The 17863-nt window shown below is 36.0% G+C and overlaps 1 long non-coding RNA gene across 8 annotated transcripts in view; it reads left to right on the top strand.

Moving 5' to 3' along the window:
- The window catches only part of LOC112656662 (uncharacterized), a 62338-nt gene that overhangs the window by 1217 nt on the left and 43258 nt on the right, over positions 1 to 17863 (top strand). For 6 of the 8 annotated variants that reach the window (XR_004812383.2, XR_003134563.3, XR_003134566.3 and 3 more), the window contains exon 2: positions 801 to 944. This is a non-coding gene — a long non-coding RNA (uncharacterized LOC112656662). Of the gene's footprint in view, positions 1 to 5; positions 118 to 800; positions 945 to 17863 lie in introns of all 8 variants that reach the window. The other 2 variants (XR_003134567.3, XR_007408811.1) reach the window with 2 other exon arrangements.

Here is a 17863-nt window from a genome sequence, read left to right as displayed (position 1 = left end):
CCTAGCAGGGAGCCAGGGAGGGCAGCAGAGGCCCAGAGGCAAGACAGAGCTTGGATGTGGACGGAAAGGAAGTCCCCAACACACCAGACTAGTAAATGCTACTGGTCCCGTGGAGAGGTGAGTATGGAAAGCCATAAAAAATAAAAATAAAAAAAAAATTAAAAAATTAAAAAAAAAACAAAGCAGCTGCACCAGCTGCTGCAGTGAACCAGGAAGGTAGAGGCACATGAGAGGCCCATGTCATTATGTACGGAAAGGGATCTTAGGATTGCCACACAAGTAGTGTGCTTGGGACGCCAGGCAAGTCAGGGAAGTGAAAGTGGAGGGAAGGCAGTGGAGAAGAGGCCACACACAATCTTCAATTCAATATTTCACTCCCATTAAAGATAAGCTGTTTATAAGCTTCAGTGTAGGGCACATAATTCTATGTAAAAACTCTGTGGTTCCTCTTCCCAAACATAAATCATGATCATTCCACACCCTGCTCCCTGGGAGTCCTTAAGGCAAAGAGACGAGACTTGAGGTATAGTCATAAAAATCTGGGTATTATAAAAATCTACCCTGAGCTCCAAGAAGAAAAGAATAACAAGAGGAGAGCTCTGAAAAGTACTTATTTACCCAGCTACGAGGCAGCCTTCTAAAATTTTATTCACATCCCCAGGAACCCAAATGCCCACCTTGATACCTCTGTGAGATTTCTTTTTTTACTCAATTATGGATATACGTGCTTTAAGGATGAGCTATGAAGTCTTTTTAGCCTAAATGCCTTGATAAAATAATGAATATTAAATATGTCTCAGAGCCACAAAAAAGGACTGAGCACAAGATCAAGTCTGCGGTAGCTGAGGAGTGCCCCCTACAGACTGACATGCGCCACGCCAGCAGATGACAAGGCAGGAGCAGAGCCGCAGAGTCTGCGGATTCTCAGGCGTCAGTGAGGGAAGGTAAGAAAGCTCGGCTGACAAAATGTGACTTTAAAGCCTAAGGAATACGCGGACACTAGGAATGCCTATTTTTACATATTTGTGAACAGCAAGGAATGAAAAACTTTTGCATGAATCCGACTGTCACTACCTATTGCCTACACCTAGAGAAAATGTAACCTCTTCGTAAAGACTGATTTATTATTCTCTGGTTCTTTTACATCAGTATTTGAATATACATGAAAATAATAGTGAAAAGAAACATTACGTTTTGCTGTGCAAAAGACAGTTGTATCTGGGATCAGAAATCATTTGATGTCAGTAGCATAAGAAGAAGATGGAACATTTGTGAAAAGGAAGTTCTGGTCTGAGGTTTATTCCTTTTCGTAAAGATGTCACAGAAAAGTGTTTATTCTCTGTACAGTCGGTCTTCGAATGTGAGTGATTTTCAAAATAAAAATCACAAGGAGACATGAAAGACATATCTCATGGTTATCAATATGTTTTAAAATGCTGTACAAATTTTAAAAACTCATGTCAAATATGTTACACTAATATTCAATTATTATACACTGTATAAAATATATTAAAATATTATTTGAGGTGCATAAAGTTTTATGGTACATCAACAAATCAAGGTTAATAAATTTCATATAGAATAATATATTCCAGTTTAAATTTCCATTTATAAGAAAAAGGAAAGACAAAATATATACCAAAAACCTCTGAAATTTTTTAATGGAAATGTTTCGAATACTAACGTAGGTGCAGTCTAAGTGTACCAGTGAATTTGATGTTTGTAACTATTAAATTAAACCCCAGAATTATACAAATGCTTAGCAAAAGACACAGCAATATTTATTGAAGTTAATGGCCATTTACATGATCTTTGAATAAATACAGATCTTTGGAAAACTGCATTTAACATCGTAAAATGTTCATTTAGACTCAGTTTCACATATATTCATGAGATATACATAAGTGTATGTAATTAAATTGATAAATTATACTTTAAGTGTTTTCATAAAGAATGTTTCTCACTCTCAGAAAGAGGCAATTAGGGTCACATGGCTTTAATACTTGTTTTTTCTTAGGAATTTAATAAAATTCAATCTAATATCCATATATCTTTGCTTCCTCTAAAATTATCAATAAAATTATATAATGATGAAATTTATAAAATATATTATTTTGTATATGTAATAAAAGCTTCCAATACCTAAAGAAAAACTGCTTGATATGTAAATCTACCTAAGTACTCTGGTGACTGACCTAACGATCACAATTGTCTCTTTCCACCCTATAATAATATATATGTGATGCATTCAGATGTTAAAACACTTGTGGAAGTGCTTGCTAAAAAATTTCAGTATGTAGCCCCACAAATGTACATTCAAATTAATCTGCTTTCGTATTTAATTATTCTTTTGAATCCATTCATCCACATATAGAATCCTTGCCAAAATGCAGTTTAAAACTAAAATGATATATTTGCAATATGAAATAATTAAAATATTTCAACACTGCAATGATTCTTCAGTTTTTAATTAAAAAAAAAAGGAGGGGTAAAAAGAAAGAAGGAAGGAAAGAAGGAATAAATCCCACTGACTGATTAAATAAATTAACATTTACAAAATAACATTTGTAAAATTAACAATTTCCAAAAGAAATTGAAATTAACAATCTCCAGAAATAGCACTGATCCAGAATGAAATTTTAATGTCCCTGGATAACAATTATAAATAAGAAACTAAAATGTACCCGAGCCTTAAATATTATATAATGTTGATTATACAGATTCAACTTGTGGAAATGTACCAAAGAGCAATTAAGACCATTTTAAATAAACTTTTATTCAGATTGAAAACATAACTGTAGGTTGTATATACACGCTTGGTATTTAGAAGATATCATAAATTCAGTCACTTCCTCATGCCCCAGAAAATTCGAACATTTTTTAGAAAGGCTATTGCTTTCATACTATTCCTACCATGAAAAATGCTACCTTTTTTGGCTAATACAAAGAAACCACAATTAACAGTGAAACCATAAATACTTTCTGTGTTAACCACAAATGGCCTTTCCCATAGAGAAATGGCTTACATGTGTTCTAAATGTGTTTGGTTTCATTTTGTATGGAAGGAGCTGTGGGTATGTTTTTATCTAAGAAAAGAACATGGCATGCACATGCACAGCTTTCTAAAATGAGAAACACTCATTGAATTTAATCGGAGTTTTGTCTGGGCCGGAAATTCAGAATTAAGCTCCATGGGTGATGATTTTGGATTCTCTGGACAGGACTTGAGGCTCTACTTGCCAAACTTTCTTGGACTTTCAGTGCAACACAAGGCAGGAGGACTTCTGCCTGTGTCATATTATCATATCTCGTGTAACTGTGGTTGATCTCACGAATGCATACTCTTCACACATTTCCACTTGATTATCAGTTCAGTTTGGGTCAGTCCCATACACCACTGTCAACTGCTCTGGTTCAGTCCTGTGCGTGTGCCTATCTGTGTGTAATTGTACCTAACTTCTTGAATATTTACTCATCATGTGAGCATTAAAAAGCCTATGGAAATCTACATGTGTTGATGTTAAAAATCATTTCTCTATTTGAATGGAACACGTGCTGGGTCATTTTTTGAAATGTCCACACTCTGAGAGTACATGGGAAAGAGGAAGGCCCTCTCACGATGCGATTTTTTTGCTCACTTCCATAACTGAATCTCCTTGGAAGGGTCTAAATGGAAATTGAATCAAATTTTGTTCTATGGATTTTCAGCACTCACAAATAAAATAAGGAAATCCAACTGAAAATTACAAATTGTTCAGAATATTCTTTACCCAATTGAATTTATACCTACAAAATAAATACATCTCAGTAAAAGAATTCTCCCCATACAGATTACCTTTGGAAAAGTTTTTGGAAAAAAAAATGATGCACCTAGTCCTCCATTGTAAGTTGATCTTAATTAATGCAATTTATTTAATTTCATACCTCATGGGACTATCGCAAAACATACAAAGGCAACCTTCCTATCATTTGTAAGCTTAAAACAATAAACTGAACATTGTGTTTTTTCATCCTGCTTACTTTCAATGTGCTAAGAGAATCACTAGTTTTCAAAGAAGGAAAGCTATAATCCTCAGGGCCCTATAAGTTCTCTCATAAAAAAAAAAAATAAGTTGAGTGTTCATTTCACCAAAACCAGCTGAAAAAGAAAAAATTCAGTTCAGAAAATTAATAAGCTCAATTGTTTACGTGTCACACAGAACTATTGATGGAGCTATCAGTTGATTGCTTTCTCTAATGTGTGAATTTGTGATTGATTTAAATATAATATCAATTACATAAAATATCAATTATTTAAAAAAAAAGGCAGATGATCTCTAATTCAAAATTAGGATTGTGTGTGGTGGACTGATTTCATTTTCAGGAGGATGAAGTTTAGGCAGGGAGCTTCTGTCAGGGTGGGGGTCTAGTGCCTAAAGGAACAGGCAATGAATTATCTACAACTGCAGGTCTTTATTTATCAGAGTCACTGTTTCCCCTCTATTTGGAACTCCATGGTATATTATAATAAAACTTGAAAACTCTTTTATTCTGCTTCCACCCATTATCTTTTTAAAAACTGGATTCAAATATATAAAGTCAAAAAAACCTATGTTAAGTCTTTGCTATCTTAAGAATTAAGCTTTTCTGTTTGTAAACAGGGCAGCTACTCCATATTTAAAATTTTATCAGCTGTATACTATTAGAAGGGCATGTGTCATGAGACGCATTATGATTTTAATTACAGTTAAAAACTTCAAGGTAATGAAAATAAAGTATTAACCTAATGAGAAAAATTGTAAACACTTTTGGTTAATCCTTAAAGTGTTTCTTAAAAAGAAATTTAAGACAATAAAAAAAGATTCCTAGAAATAATTTTAGTATATCATGGTGTTAAGAAGACAACTTTTAAAGTTGCTAATGAAAGAAATAACTAACTTGCTTTATTACATAATACTTCGTTTCACCATTTAAGTCAAAATAGCCTTTATAATGATGGCAAGGAGCAGGAAACAAAAAACAAAACCTGATTTTAAATATCTCCCTCAAAAAAAAAAAAAAATTATCTTGCGAAACAGAACAATTATTTTTCTCTTCAATATATTTCCGTCCTCAATACATTTCCATTTCTTATACCAGCAAAAGAAAACATGTAAGTGCAACACCTCTAATCAAGACTATTTTTACTATCACAAGAATGTTAAAACGATGGTATTTTATAAACAGCATCAATCTTATAATGACGTCATAAAAATATACTCCTCATCTTTTACATTCATTTATTTATGAAATGACTATGGGAAGTTCCCTTTCAAGATGATTCTCAAAATTCCCCCAAGGGTTGCCATTCCTTTTTCATATGCTGAAAATCCTCAGGAGGAACACATTGGGTTCTTTGTCCACCCGTAACTGTTGTTCCTTAAAGTGAGACTCATGAATTACGTTAGAATTAATCTCTAACACTTGGTTAAATGCAGATTGGAGTACCCGAGGTTGGGCCTGGAAATATGCATTTAACCATTCCTCCAGGGCTTCTGACACAGAAGTTGAAAATGCTCTAGAAAGGAAGCTCTGGGAGCACAGGGCCTTACTAACCCGTCCTCCCTCTTCACCTGGCCCAGCACCTACACTGAGCAGACACTGGTTTAAATGCATAAAACTGCACCACTGCCCTAATGTCTGAGAGCCACAGTAGTCCTTAGCTTCTGCCTGCAAAGGATGGGTCCCCTCTTTCTTAAATTCCTGCAGCACACACCATGAACCCAGTTCTTGGAATGCGTGCGGAGCCAGTGCTTTGCGTTATGTATTACTGAAGTGAACTGCCATCCCAACTAGATGAGAAATTCCTGAAGGAAGAGGTCTGGATTTGTTTTGTTTTGTTTTCTTCTTTTGCTCATTCAACATCCACTGTATGAATATTGAGCACTAAGTCCATGCCAAATACCATGTCTAGAACTGGACACAGAGCGAAAAATAAAACAGGTATATTCCCAGATATCTGGGAACTCCGTGATTCCTGGAGTGGATATCAGGAGGGATGACCTCAATACCGAGAGGGCAATTTAGACATTTTGATGGGTGTTTTTGTTAATGAGCATAGTGGTATCAGAACATCTACGGACTTTTACATTGACATATTATTTTATTACATGTTTTTCATTTACGGACTTTTACATTTACATATTATTTTATTACATATTTTTTATTTCATAAGTATTATAATTATGGCATTGCAGATTTTTGTAAATGATGTGTATAGGTAGGTATTATCTGTGATCTCCACTTGATGATTAAATTAACCATCACAAAATACATATTATCAAAAAAGGGCATAGGGTTAAAAATCAGTGACCTGGTGAACATTTTAACATTAACCTGAAGATTCTCTTAACATAAGCATAGTAATACTTCAAAGCATTCGCTGAATAAAAATGAATGACTTAATGAAATAAGCTTTATAATTTCATCAATGGCTTTCTGATTCTACTGTAAACTTCCCTTTAGTCAGTAAGAGTTTTCACATAATTTTCAGATACACGCATGGTTGGTCTGTAGTTAAATACTATTCTATATGACAGCAGATGACCAAAAGATTTAAAGTTACATCACTTATATTAGTTGGCTATGGTTAGCATCTACTCTATCACACTGAGGACATTCTGACCAACGAGGGGATTATCTTACTCTAAACGACTTTTTTTAAAAAATCGAACTGTCCTGGTACTGTAGCCATATCATCTAGCCTTAGCCCCATTCCAAAGGAAACAAAAACTTTGTTTAAAAAGTGAAATTTATCCTACAAATAGATACATCCTTGATCTTTTATTATACTTGAAAGACAAAGAAATAAAATTACTCCAAAGCTATTAAAAAACAGTAACAATCCAAGACTTCAGGAGCTCTCTTTCCTTCATCTGACTGCTAAGTCACAGGGACACTAAGTGAATTTTACCTTCTTCATATGGATTGTCATGACTGTGTAAAATCTTTAAACAATTATCCTATTCTAACTCAGATTGGTGATGAAGTGTACCTGATAGAGCTCTTTGTCTGCAAATTCGAGTACAGCAGGAGAAATCAACCTTTAGCATCAGGAAAAACTCTACCAGCAAATGAAGAGGAAAAAATGATGCCAAACGGTGTCAATTAAGTGATGGACTCGTAGGGTTCCAACAAGCTTTTCATCACCACGCTGTGTGAAGACCATCACTGTATAAGGAATGGCCCTGCTCACCCAAGCCACCCCCTCTAATCAAACCTGTCTCCCCACCTAATGAGCAGTAGCCACCAGGATGCTTATAATTTGGCTTGCCAGAGTAACTACAGATTTATAGGAAAGAGGTTAAAATAAACACAAATAATTTAAAATGCATTAAGTAAGAAATGACTCTTTTGACTAAACTATGTTGTAAATTTTATGAATATATTTTATAAATCTTATTTTATCCTTTCTGCAAGAAAAAGTGACATCAGTTTTGCTTAGCTCAGCAGTATGAACAGTCGTGTGAAACTAAAAACTTTTAAAAATAGTAAGTAGCTTTTAGGAAAGTTTCACTGAACGTAGAAGAAGTTGTACAAACTGTGTTTTTTTTTTTCTTAACACTATTGTTTCGAGAGTTTTTATTTCCTGGGCCACAATTAATTTAATTTATGCTTTAATATAATGATTCTTTCTATATAACCAGTACAAGCTGAAACAATAGATGTAACATATTAAGACATAGGTCTAGGACAGTCTGACATTTAGGCCATAAACATGTCCACGTGTGAAATACAGAATCATTTCCTTTAGAAGGATGATGTGGAATATAAGGCAAACTTCTATATTGTATCCAGTGGTGTCTAAGCCATGTCATACATAAAGTGTGCAAGATTCTGTAGGGTTGGATTGATTCTCACTCATTCCAATACCTTGTCCTATAGCTATTGTTTTGGTCTGATCCCCAGTATGAAACAGAGCTGCAATCCAGGAAAGGGAGAGATTACAGAGTGCTGCTGAGCAATTTAGTCTTTGTCAGAATGATGCAGAGAACTGGAAACTTTAGGAAGTCTATAAACTACAGTGAGCCCCACTTCAGCTCACTCCACCATCTGTCTGCTTCAGCCCAGGATTTCCAATCCCCTCCTCTCCTTCCTTCCCTAGGAGTTTAATGGGAAAAAGAGGGTTTACATATTTCCATGTGAGTTTCCCAAAAAGAGAAAATATAAGAACAAAGGAGAAAAAAAAAGAGGTAGGTCATTGGCCCTATTATACCACAGCTTAACTAACCTTGACCCCAGATGCAGAATCCCACTGCTTCAATTGGGGTCCAAGGACAAAAGATGGCCCGTCAAGGGTCTTTGGGTCCTTATCCATCACAGAACTGTGGTGAAAGGCAACTGTGGCCCTTGCACAGCAGCTGGGCATGGGGTGGGAGATGACCCAGGCTATGCTGCATGTGTTAAGATGAGCTATTTCACAAAGAAGTCCTCATTCCACAAAACACATGTATTCCTACAGAGGAAAAATGTAAAAAGGTGACCACCTTGTTAGGGGTCGAGCAAAAACATACCGGTTGTCACTGTCAGCTACAAAGTCGCTGAGGCTTCAAGCCCCACATCCCCTTTGCCTTTAACCTCACCCCCTGCCACTTTCTTCCTCATGGTCTCTAGTGGATACTTAGGATTCTTAACTCCAGTTTTCCTCGTTACATCAACTTAAATCATTTCTCAGGGAAGCGTCCTCCAGAAAAGGCTCCCTGGTCATAAACCTTGTGCTTCCTCTTTTATAACATTTGGTGCACCTGTATTTATTTATCATTCATCCTTCCTGATAGGCTGCAAGTTCCATGAGTGCAGAGACCACATTCATGTGGATCACCACGAGGCTTCCCGGGCCTATTCCTTGCGTGGCAAGATTTCTTTAATGAAATCTCAGTTGAAGGAATGAATAATAACAGCAATTGATGGCAAATATTTTCTGTCGTGGGGCTCTGTAATGAATCCTCCAAACAATGAATCATGGATGATATGGATGGACCATAACATTGCCCTAAAGACCAGATCTTACCAAGTTCTCTGGGTTCATCTTTCACCAGATGTCCCTTGCTCGCTACTGTCTTCCCACACTACTCTCTCAGTTCTCTGCAAGCACCATGGATTCCTTTACCACTGCAGTATTTTAGGGGGTTATTTCTTTTGTTTGAAATGTTGCCCCCACCTCCATTTTACATCTGTCCTATCTAGTCCTTCTCATGGTTGAATTTTGCATTTATTTCTATAACCTTTCAATTCTCCACGAGACTGTGTGTTCTATGAAACTTATGCTAACATATCCCAATGCCTCGCACAAAATAGGCACCTGATAAATCCTACTGCATGACTGGCTGAACAAACAAATAAATATATTTTACTGCAGGCAAAATAATCCAACTGAAACTACCATCTCCTTATCGGTATTTATTGCGATATTGTCTTTGGAACTGTAAATCCTTCTATTCCTTGTAAAGATGAAAGAAAGCTAAAAACGTGCTACCTCTTTCCTAATTGTTCTTCCCTGCCAAGCCAAGAATTTTCACAGGATATGCATCAGATTGACCGATTTCTGGATTTCTCTGAGAGTACGCCTTGCCTATGGGAAAGGTTTGTCCTTGCATCTGTGGCTTGGGCATTATAACCTTGAATTGTGGTCTGTCATGCTCAGTGGTCCTTGATATTGGTTCTTAGCAGATAGAAGCTAAATCACTGCTCCTTTTTAAAAAATGAGTCCTAAGGACTAGATCAAGACTATTTGGTTAAGAGCTGTGTCAGGCCACGGCATTCAAAATATCACAGCATGCAAAAATATCCAAACTTCTCACGTTGATGGGAGGCCCACTCTCCCTCTCTCTTATGCACGGCCTCATTGTTACCCACTGGGTGGTGGATGACTGGAATTGGTATTTTGATTTCTTGCCTCAAAATGGTAAGGCCTGACATCACCACTCATCAGAAATATCTAAAATTGATTTCTTAAAATGGAATGAAAGCGACTTTATGGATTACACAATGGAGGGCTAGACACTGAAGCAAACTCAGAACAAATAGATAAAAATTTACTTTGCTTGATCTCAGGAGCCCTCTGGGTGATCACCATTTGATGGTATGCAGCTTATTTGCTAGCATGCCTCTATTTTTGCTGCTTTAAACCACAGGTCATCTTAAAGTAGATATAATTAGTCGATCCAACAGCCTTTTTGCTGATCTGGGCCTGGTCGTGACGGACTACGTGGGAAGTTGACTTTGGTCACTAACCCATGCCATTCAAAACTGCTGATGTGCCAGATGCAGGTTTACTTATAGGCATATGTCAGAGGCACACTGCGTGCTCTGGCACCCAGACAGAAGGGTTTTAGATTTGTTGGCTCCCTAGCTTGCAATTTAAACCCTGGAACAAAAGTATTCTTCTGGGTAGTGTGGGTGCAGTGTTTGCAAGCTTTAAGTTGTTTAAGCCGAGTTGCCCCACAAGGCAATTACTGGCACCATTTCACTATCTTTCTGTCCTTTTGATGTGGTATTCATTTTGTTTGAGGCATTTGCCTAATTTAGGAGGTACCGTGATTCTGTTAGGATTACCCCCCAAACCCTCCTAGGTCTGGGGAATGGGTAGTCTCTGTGCAAACCACAGAGCCCGCTGCATAAACTGAAACACTAAGAGAGAGAGAAAATTGTACATCTAGAATAATAGAACCCGCATCTAGGAAGGAAAACTGACGTCTGCAGATTATAGAAGGGATCTTACCCCTTCCTGAGGTAGCGCACTTTGGCCTCCTTCTCTGGTGAGACTCATCAATAACTGTTTTGAACAACAACAGCAAAACAAAGCAAAAAAACACTCTGCTTTTACATTGGCAGTTGAAAAATATATCAGCAACTCTGCGCCCCTTACCATTGGAACTTCTAAAGATCTCATAACCTTGAGGAAACCTCTGCAAAGTGCGAACTCACAGGTCTTCCCCTGGAAAAGGGTATGCGGGTGGGTCTCAGGGCTGCATGAGCACAAGTAGAACGGAGGCCTGCAGAATGAGCCAACACGCCCCCGGCAACAGGTCGGTGCCTCAATTTTAAATTTTTTAAAATATTTATTTATTGATTCATGAGACACAGAGAGAGAGAGAGAGAGAGAGAGAGAGAGAATGAGAGGCAGAGACACAGGCAGAGAGAGAAGCAGGCTCCATGCAGGGAGCGGGACGTGGGACTCGATCCCAGGACTTAAGGATCACACCCTGAGCTGAAGGCAGATGCTTAACCACTGAGCCACCCAGGCATCCCTCCCTCACTTTTAAATTACATCAGGGTTGAGCCTTGGTGAAAACCTGAAGTCCTGTGGGCTTTTAAGCTAAATAACAAGGAGGCTTCAACATGAAAGTAGACATTACGGATGCTCTAAAGTAGAGTTGCATTCAAAGATCAGCAAAGGTCATTCCTTGTATGTGAATAAAGACAACCTTCTTTTGTTTTCTCTTTGCAATGAAACTTTATTTCTGGAAAGCAAAGTACGGACAGACTTTTAAAACAAGTTATAAGAAATGAACCCATTTTCCTGATCTATTTTAAAGCAATCCACTTTGCTCCATGAGATTTGTACTAGCATAAAACTTCAACTTATTAACCTAAATATTGTTAATATCCCAGTGATGAAAGTCAATATGAATATGTTAAACAATTGTACTCCCTTAAATTTGTGGCATGCATATTCATATTATTATTATTTATATCATTAATAACAATGGCCCAAAACATCCAAACTTGGCTTTTCTTTGCAAAATGATCTAATCCTTCTCACATCGTCAGTACTAATGCTATCGCTCAGAATAATCTCTTTAAAAAAAAATGGTGACTTTTTAAACAAACCTTTGCCTCAAAATATCTAGTTGCTACTAATATGAAATCAGGAAGCATGGAGTTAAAGGAGTTAGCTTTTTTTTTTTTCCTTAAATCTGAACAATTGGAATCAGCAGTTTGCATTATTTTAAAAATGAATGCTTAGAATCAGCAATTTTCTTGTTTTTTTTTTTTTTAAAGATCTTGAGGGTTTTTTTTATTTAAAGTGGAAAACTACATTAAGTGCAAGGCAGTCAACAAAGAAGCAGCCATAAAGCCTAAGTATTCCTAGAGTTATAAAATATGTCCATTGTGCCAATTCCACTGCCAACAATGAAGTTTTAAGCATTAATATGCCTTCATTGCAGTTTTAATGCCTTAATATTGACTCTATAGCTCTTTTGGGTAATTTTGCTTTCTCTGGTACTTGAAAGGTGATGATGTCAGCGTTCTTCGCACTGATTCATATGCAGGTTGATGAAGCTGAGTTATTTATTGAGTTCCATTATATTTTCTATAAACATTAGTTCTCAATAAACAGAGACATTTAGCCGAGGGTTTATTTATTAAATAGGTACTGTACAGATGGTTTTGCCACACATGATGTGCTGCAGAGGATATTACTCAGGAATAATCAGCTGTGTTATAGCTTGGCTAAATTAATAAGATGATAATGATGAAATTGATGCTTTTGAGCTAGGCTTGGTAAATGGTTTTTGCATAAACAAACTGATAAATTTGAGAAGCAATTACTTGCTTGTCAAAGATAAAAACACAACAGGGCCCATTTATAGTTAGGTCCTATTTATTTTTAAAGATTGTACCAGATTTTATGTTTAATACGCTGCAATTAAAAAATAATACTTAAATGAAGAAGAATAAAAAAAAAAACACTAACTTTCTGAGTTCTCCTTCAAATCTGAAGAAGCAGTGTTGCTTGATTAGACACCAAGCAAACTTTTTTGCTGCGTGTGAAGGGAGACTCTATCTGACCAAAAAAAAAAAAAAAAAAACAGGGTAATCTTCCACATACATTTTTTATCATATAAGCATGTTGCAGAAATAGTTGACTAACAACTCCCTCTACTCCAGTTCATCCCCTTCCCCAGACACAAAACACACGCTTAATAAAGGCCCTCAAAAAACTTTTTAATCTGGTTCCCATATAGCAAAGAAGATGTTTAACCTAGCTTACAGTGTTCTATAAATGGTACAGCGATCATCCATTCTCCTCACCCAAAGATTGTTCAAGTTGTACTTGGAGCCTGAACATGAGAAATACGTACCTATTGATGCAATTTACTAATATGATTTCATTACATAATGCTAACTTTTTGTACTGTAAAAGTCAGAAATGAAGTCCAAGGTCAAGGAAACATTAGCTTCCCTCCCTAACTTTAGCAGATTTTTTTTTAGGATTCTGATTAAATCACACCCTGAGGGGGCCACCTTTTAGACCCAAACATGAGCTGTATATCAAAAATATAGTTTACATCTGTTTGTATATGTGTGTATTTTAACCATGAAAGAAGACTACTAACCTACAGAGACCATTTCCATATATCTTGTAGTATCTTATAAAAAGCTATTTCATACTAAGAGACAGGTTTCATTTTTCTTCTTCCCATAAAGTTTATGATTATCAAAGATAAATTATAGCCTATTTTTACTATGTGGCATATTTACTGTATCTACAATGAACTAGTAGTCCTACAGGAAGAGAATCATATGCAAAAATAAATAAATATTTTAATTCTAAGTGTTGGGATCCCAAACTTTTGTAACTATAATACTTTTGTTTAAGTTAAGTGACAGGGGCAGACACCATTACTCTTCAAAAGTATAGGATGAGGTCATCAGCTGTGAGATGAAATCAGATACTTGTTTCATTAAAACAGCCACCTTCCTCATCTTTTTAAAAGAGTACTTTGGTGTCCTTCATTTTAAAAGTACCTTAGCTAAAAATAAATTAATGTGACTATTAAATGCAAACTAGTGTTAGAATGGGTATTTTGCATCTTATTGTTTGCATGAAATAAATGAGTTACAGCAAAATGCTATGTATGTGCATGGTAGAAATTCTATCGCCCTGGGCAACTCAAAATCAAGATATTTGTCTTCTCAAAAATTGCCACTAAAAACAAAAGTATAATGATCACAAACAAGAATCAGCAGGATTATTTTTAAAATACATAACAGATTCATATCACAGAATTCATCATATATTGGTCTGATATCAGAATATCTAATGATTTGTTATAAAACTTCAGTTGTGATTTCTTCCTCCTAGTTAATTAGAAGCAACTGCTCCCCAGGACTAATTACAACTTCATCAAAAAGAAAGGCGAGCACAAATATGTCTTAAGGGGATGCAAAAACTTTGAAGGTGAGGCCCCATAAACTGAATTAAGGGATGGAATTTAAAACCATTCTGTGAGCTCTGCTTTCTAGAGACTGTTGCAACGAGCATCAAGGAAACAAATCCAATGAGATTTTTACTGATGATAGCAAAGGCACGAAAGCATAACATATTGGGATACTTTAGATCATGAATCCTATTGATCAGCTGACAAATTGATTATTGTGAATAGAAATTCTATGTGGATCTGCACTACCGTATGCTTTACTGACAATATATTTTACTAAGTGCTTAGCAGAAACTTCTGCTGCTTGAAACTAATCTGAATTATCTAATGCAGCACTAATATGCACATGAACTCTGCACAAGCTATAATCTTGGTAGAATTTTGCCTTACAAGATATACCATTTGGCTTGTAATCGAAGATATTCTAAAGTACCTGTAAAATTAAAGAATGAATGAGGGCAATGGTCCATCTGTGTTTCTTGTTCTGCTATTAAAGATTGCAACATCTGAACTGATTTGCCCTGGTTTCAAATGTATATGGTCCTATGTCACAAACCTGTATATCTGGATTTCCCCTTTCCTTTGATAAATACTCTGCTCTGGTGTAGTCCTGACAACTAATACAAGACTTATCTGGTTCTGAGACTCAGAGGATTTGTAGATTTGCTATCTGTGTACTCGATAGTCTAATGTTCAAGATAAACAAGTATAATGTTGAACTAAGGAAAATAACATCGCTGCAAATGACAATATGAAAATTGTCATATTTCTGAAGTTGTTTCTAATCAACATTCAGGTGACAGACATTTTTTCTCATAAAATTCTGAAAGAAACTACCCTAGTCAAAATTTACATGCAGAGGAGAAAGCATTTTACTAGTCAAAAATCTTAACAAATAATTCTAGAATTTTAAAATTTTATTCAGTCTATGTACTTTATTACATATTTTTGTCAACATATACTAATTTATATTCACCATTTGCTACATTTAATAGTCCTATTTAAAACATCAGTAATTTATTCAAGTGAATAATCAAAATAAGAATCAAATTAAGCTCTCTTTTTTAGACATTTTGACAGTTATTTTTAGGTTTATGATTTAAAAATAGTACTTTAAACATTTTTTTGCGATGATTATATTTTGAAAAAAGCAAAACGCTTGGGAACATTTACTCAATTCTAATATATCTGAGTAAAACAGTTCTAATATATTTATTTGGGGTACCAAAATATAGTCATGATTTTTCATATTTATGAAATTCTCCCTTTTGTCGTATGCAATTTCAATGGTTAGGATAGTCAAAAATCATAGGCATTAAATTATTAATTCACATGAAATGAAGAACACTGGATTTAGCAGTGGTGAGACTATAAACTCTAACAGAGAACACAGAAATTTCCCTCTATAAACACACACTGGAGCAGGCTCTCAGTTACAAAGCTAAATTATACCGATTACAAAGCAATTGTGTAAGATGGTTTGCATGGATTGGAACACTAAGCAACCATTCAAAATGCGAGTGTGAGAATTTCAAAGGCACCAAATAGAATAGAATTACAAATTCCTACCACTCTGTCTCTTAAAATCTGTTTCTTTCATACTACTACTCACTTCACTCCTACATGTCAATATATGTCTCCAACAGGCTGAGAATGCATTCATTCATTCGCTCATTGTTTCTTTCTTGTATTTCCTTCCTGAGTACCTAATATGTGCCCCGCAGGGTACCAAGTGCAAGGATGCTAAAAGGAATCAAGCAAGGGCCCAGATCTCAAGGAGCTCAGAACAGTGGGGAAGACAGAACAGCAGAGTGTAAGAGACTTGTATTCCAATACAACGGAGTTAAGTATGTGATAGGGGAAAATACATCAACGGGTAGCCATTGAACCCATACGCCCAGCAATTTTATGCACATGAGAACGAAGTTATCGTAAATCCAGTGAGGAAACCAGGAGCACAAAGAGGTCTGCAGATGAGCTGATGAAAGAATAGAGTAGATACCCAACCAGATGTTCTTTCATCTCAGAACAGGTTCCCCGGGATACAGAAGAGAAAGGAGACCAAAAGTCCAGTTCTAAAACACAAAGGGATTTGAGAGTAGAAAGGAAGGTAAGAGAATGATGATGGACAAATAATTAACCTTTCTTTCAATATTGGAAATGTCTAGCTCTTCTGAAAATATTCTTCTTCTAGTAGCATTATTTTCTGCTTATATCTCCAAAGACTTCTTTATCTGAAGTGGGGGGATTTCTCATCATTTGTTGTTGGAAAGGAAACTCTTGAAGAGCAGAACAAACAATAATCTCTCCTCTCCCCTGACTTATTCCTCTGTTCTCTGCTGAGACTCCTAATAGGGGTGCTAATTAGTGCCAATTGTCATGATGTTTTGAGATGTAGACACCTGTCTTCTAATAACTGGACTGAGACCACTGACTCATTTCACACAGACCATCAAACAGACATCAACTAGTAATGGCCTATATTTACTACCAACCTGGGCTCAAGCCAAGGCCTTCTCCCACGTAACTGCGTTAGCATTCTTGATGACAAACAGCAAGTTCAATATGTGTTCACGCCCCTCCAATAAATAGACCAATGGCGGTCAGGCAGTAAGTGCCACTAGACAATCATGGCTCTCTCTAATTATCTATGTTACCTCCATATTTGAACTTTGTAGAGTCAGCCTCTCCTAAGCAAGTATTTTTAATACCCATTGAAGTGAAATGCAGATTAAGTTTCATGTACAATTTTTTAATATAGAAACTATATTTGCATATTCATGTCCCACCATAAGATGAGGAGGTAAAGAAGGCCTGCTCTGTGCTAAATTCCAAGAAGAAAAATAAACAGTATCAACATCAGGGATGCATGAATTCTATATAGAGTATTTTATAACCATCTGCATATTGTAGTTCTCTAAAATAATCTTTAAAGTAACTTTAAAGTACTTAAGTAGAAGTAGATTCTCCAATTCCCAAATATATATTCAGACTTTAAAGGGGGTTTATGTTTCTTCCTCAAATATAAATCAAAATTATCTAAAATACAAAAGAAAAAATGGTTTAGAGACAATGACAGAATTAAAAAAATTAATAGATAAAGTGCTAAAGAAGTATAGGTTAAGGAGAGATTATCTTTAGCTCCAGTTATAAGAAATAGGGTTGAAGAAGTAAATCAGGGTCAGTCGCTAGTCGTTAGAGGGCTAAAGGATTTGTTGGAAGGGGTGTGTTTCAGAGATACCAGTCTAACTCTGTAAAATATACATGTGGAAGAAAGCCTAAAGGCAAGAAGGGCAGTTAGAAGATAGCGACAATTGTCCAGCTAAAAGCTAGGGGGTACTTTAGAGAGATTGTTGGTTGAAAAGAAGAATTGGAAGACTGTAGATTTAGAAGTAATACAACCTGTTTTAATTGATTGTCAGAGGAAGCAAAGAGGGAACGATGATAAAGTTAACCCAAAGATGTGCGTGGGTACCTAGAAGACAATGAGTTAGTATGAAAAAAAAATTTTTTGTAAGACACGGGAGGCACAGATGAACTAAATGGAAATAATATCCATTTCAAAGGCCTGGAGGAACAAGCAAGTACACCTATATTTCCATCTACTTTGAGAGTCACCTGAGGAGGTGTAATAATGAAACACAGAAGGTGGATGAAAATTCAAGAGACTGCAGAGC

This window comes from Canis lupus, chromosome 37 (genome assembly GCF_003254725.2).
Source record: "Canis lupus dingo isolate Sandy chromosome 37, ASM325472v2, whole genome shotgun sequence".
Taxonomy (NCBI): domain Eukaryota; kingdom Metazoa; phylum Chordata; class Mammalia; order Carnivora; family Canidae; genus Canis; species Canis lupus.
The sequence above is the reverse complement of the archived record's forward strand: the minus strand, read 5'-3'. Positions and strand labels throughout refer to the sequence as shown.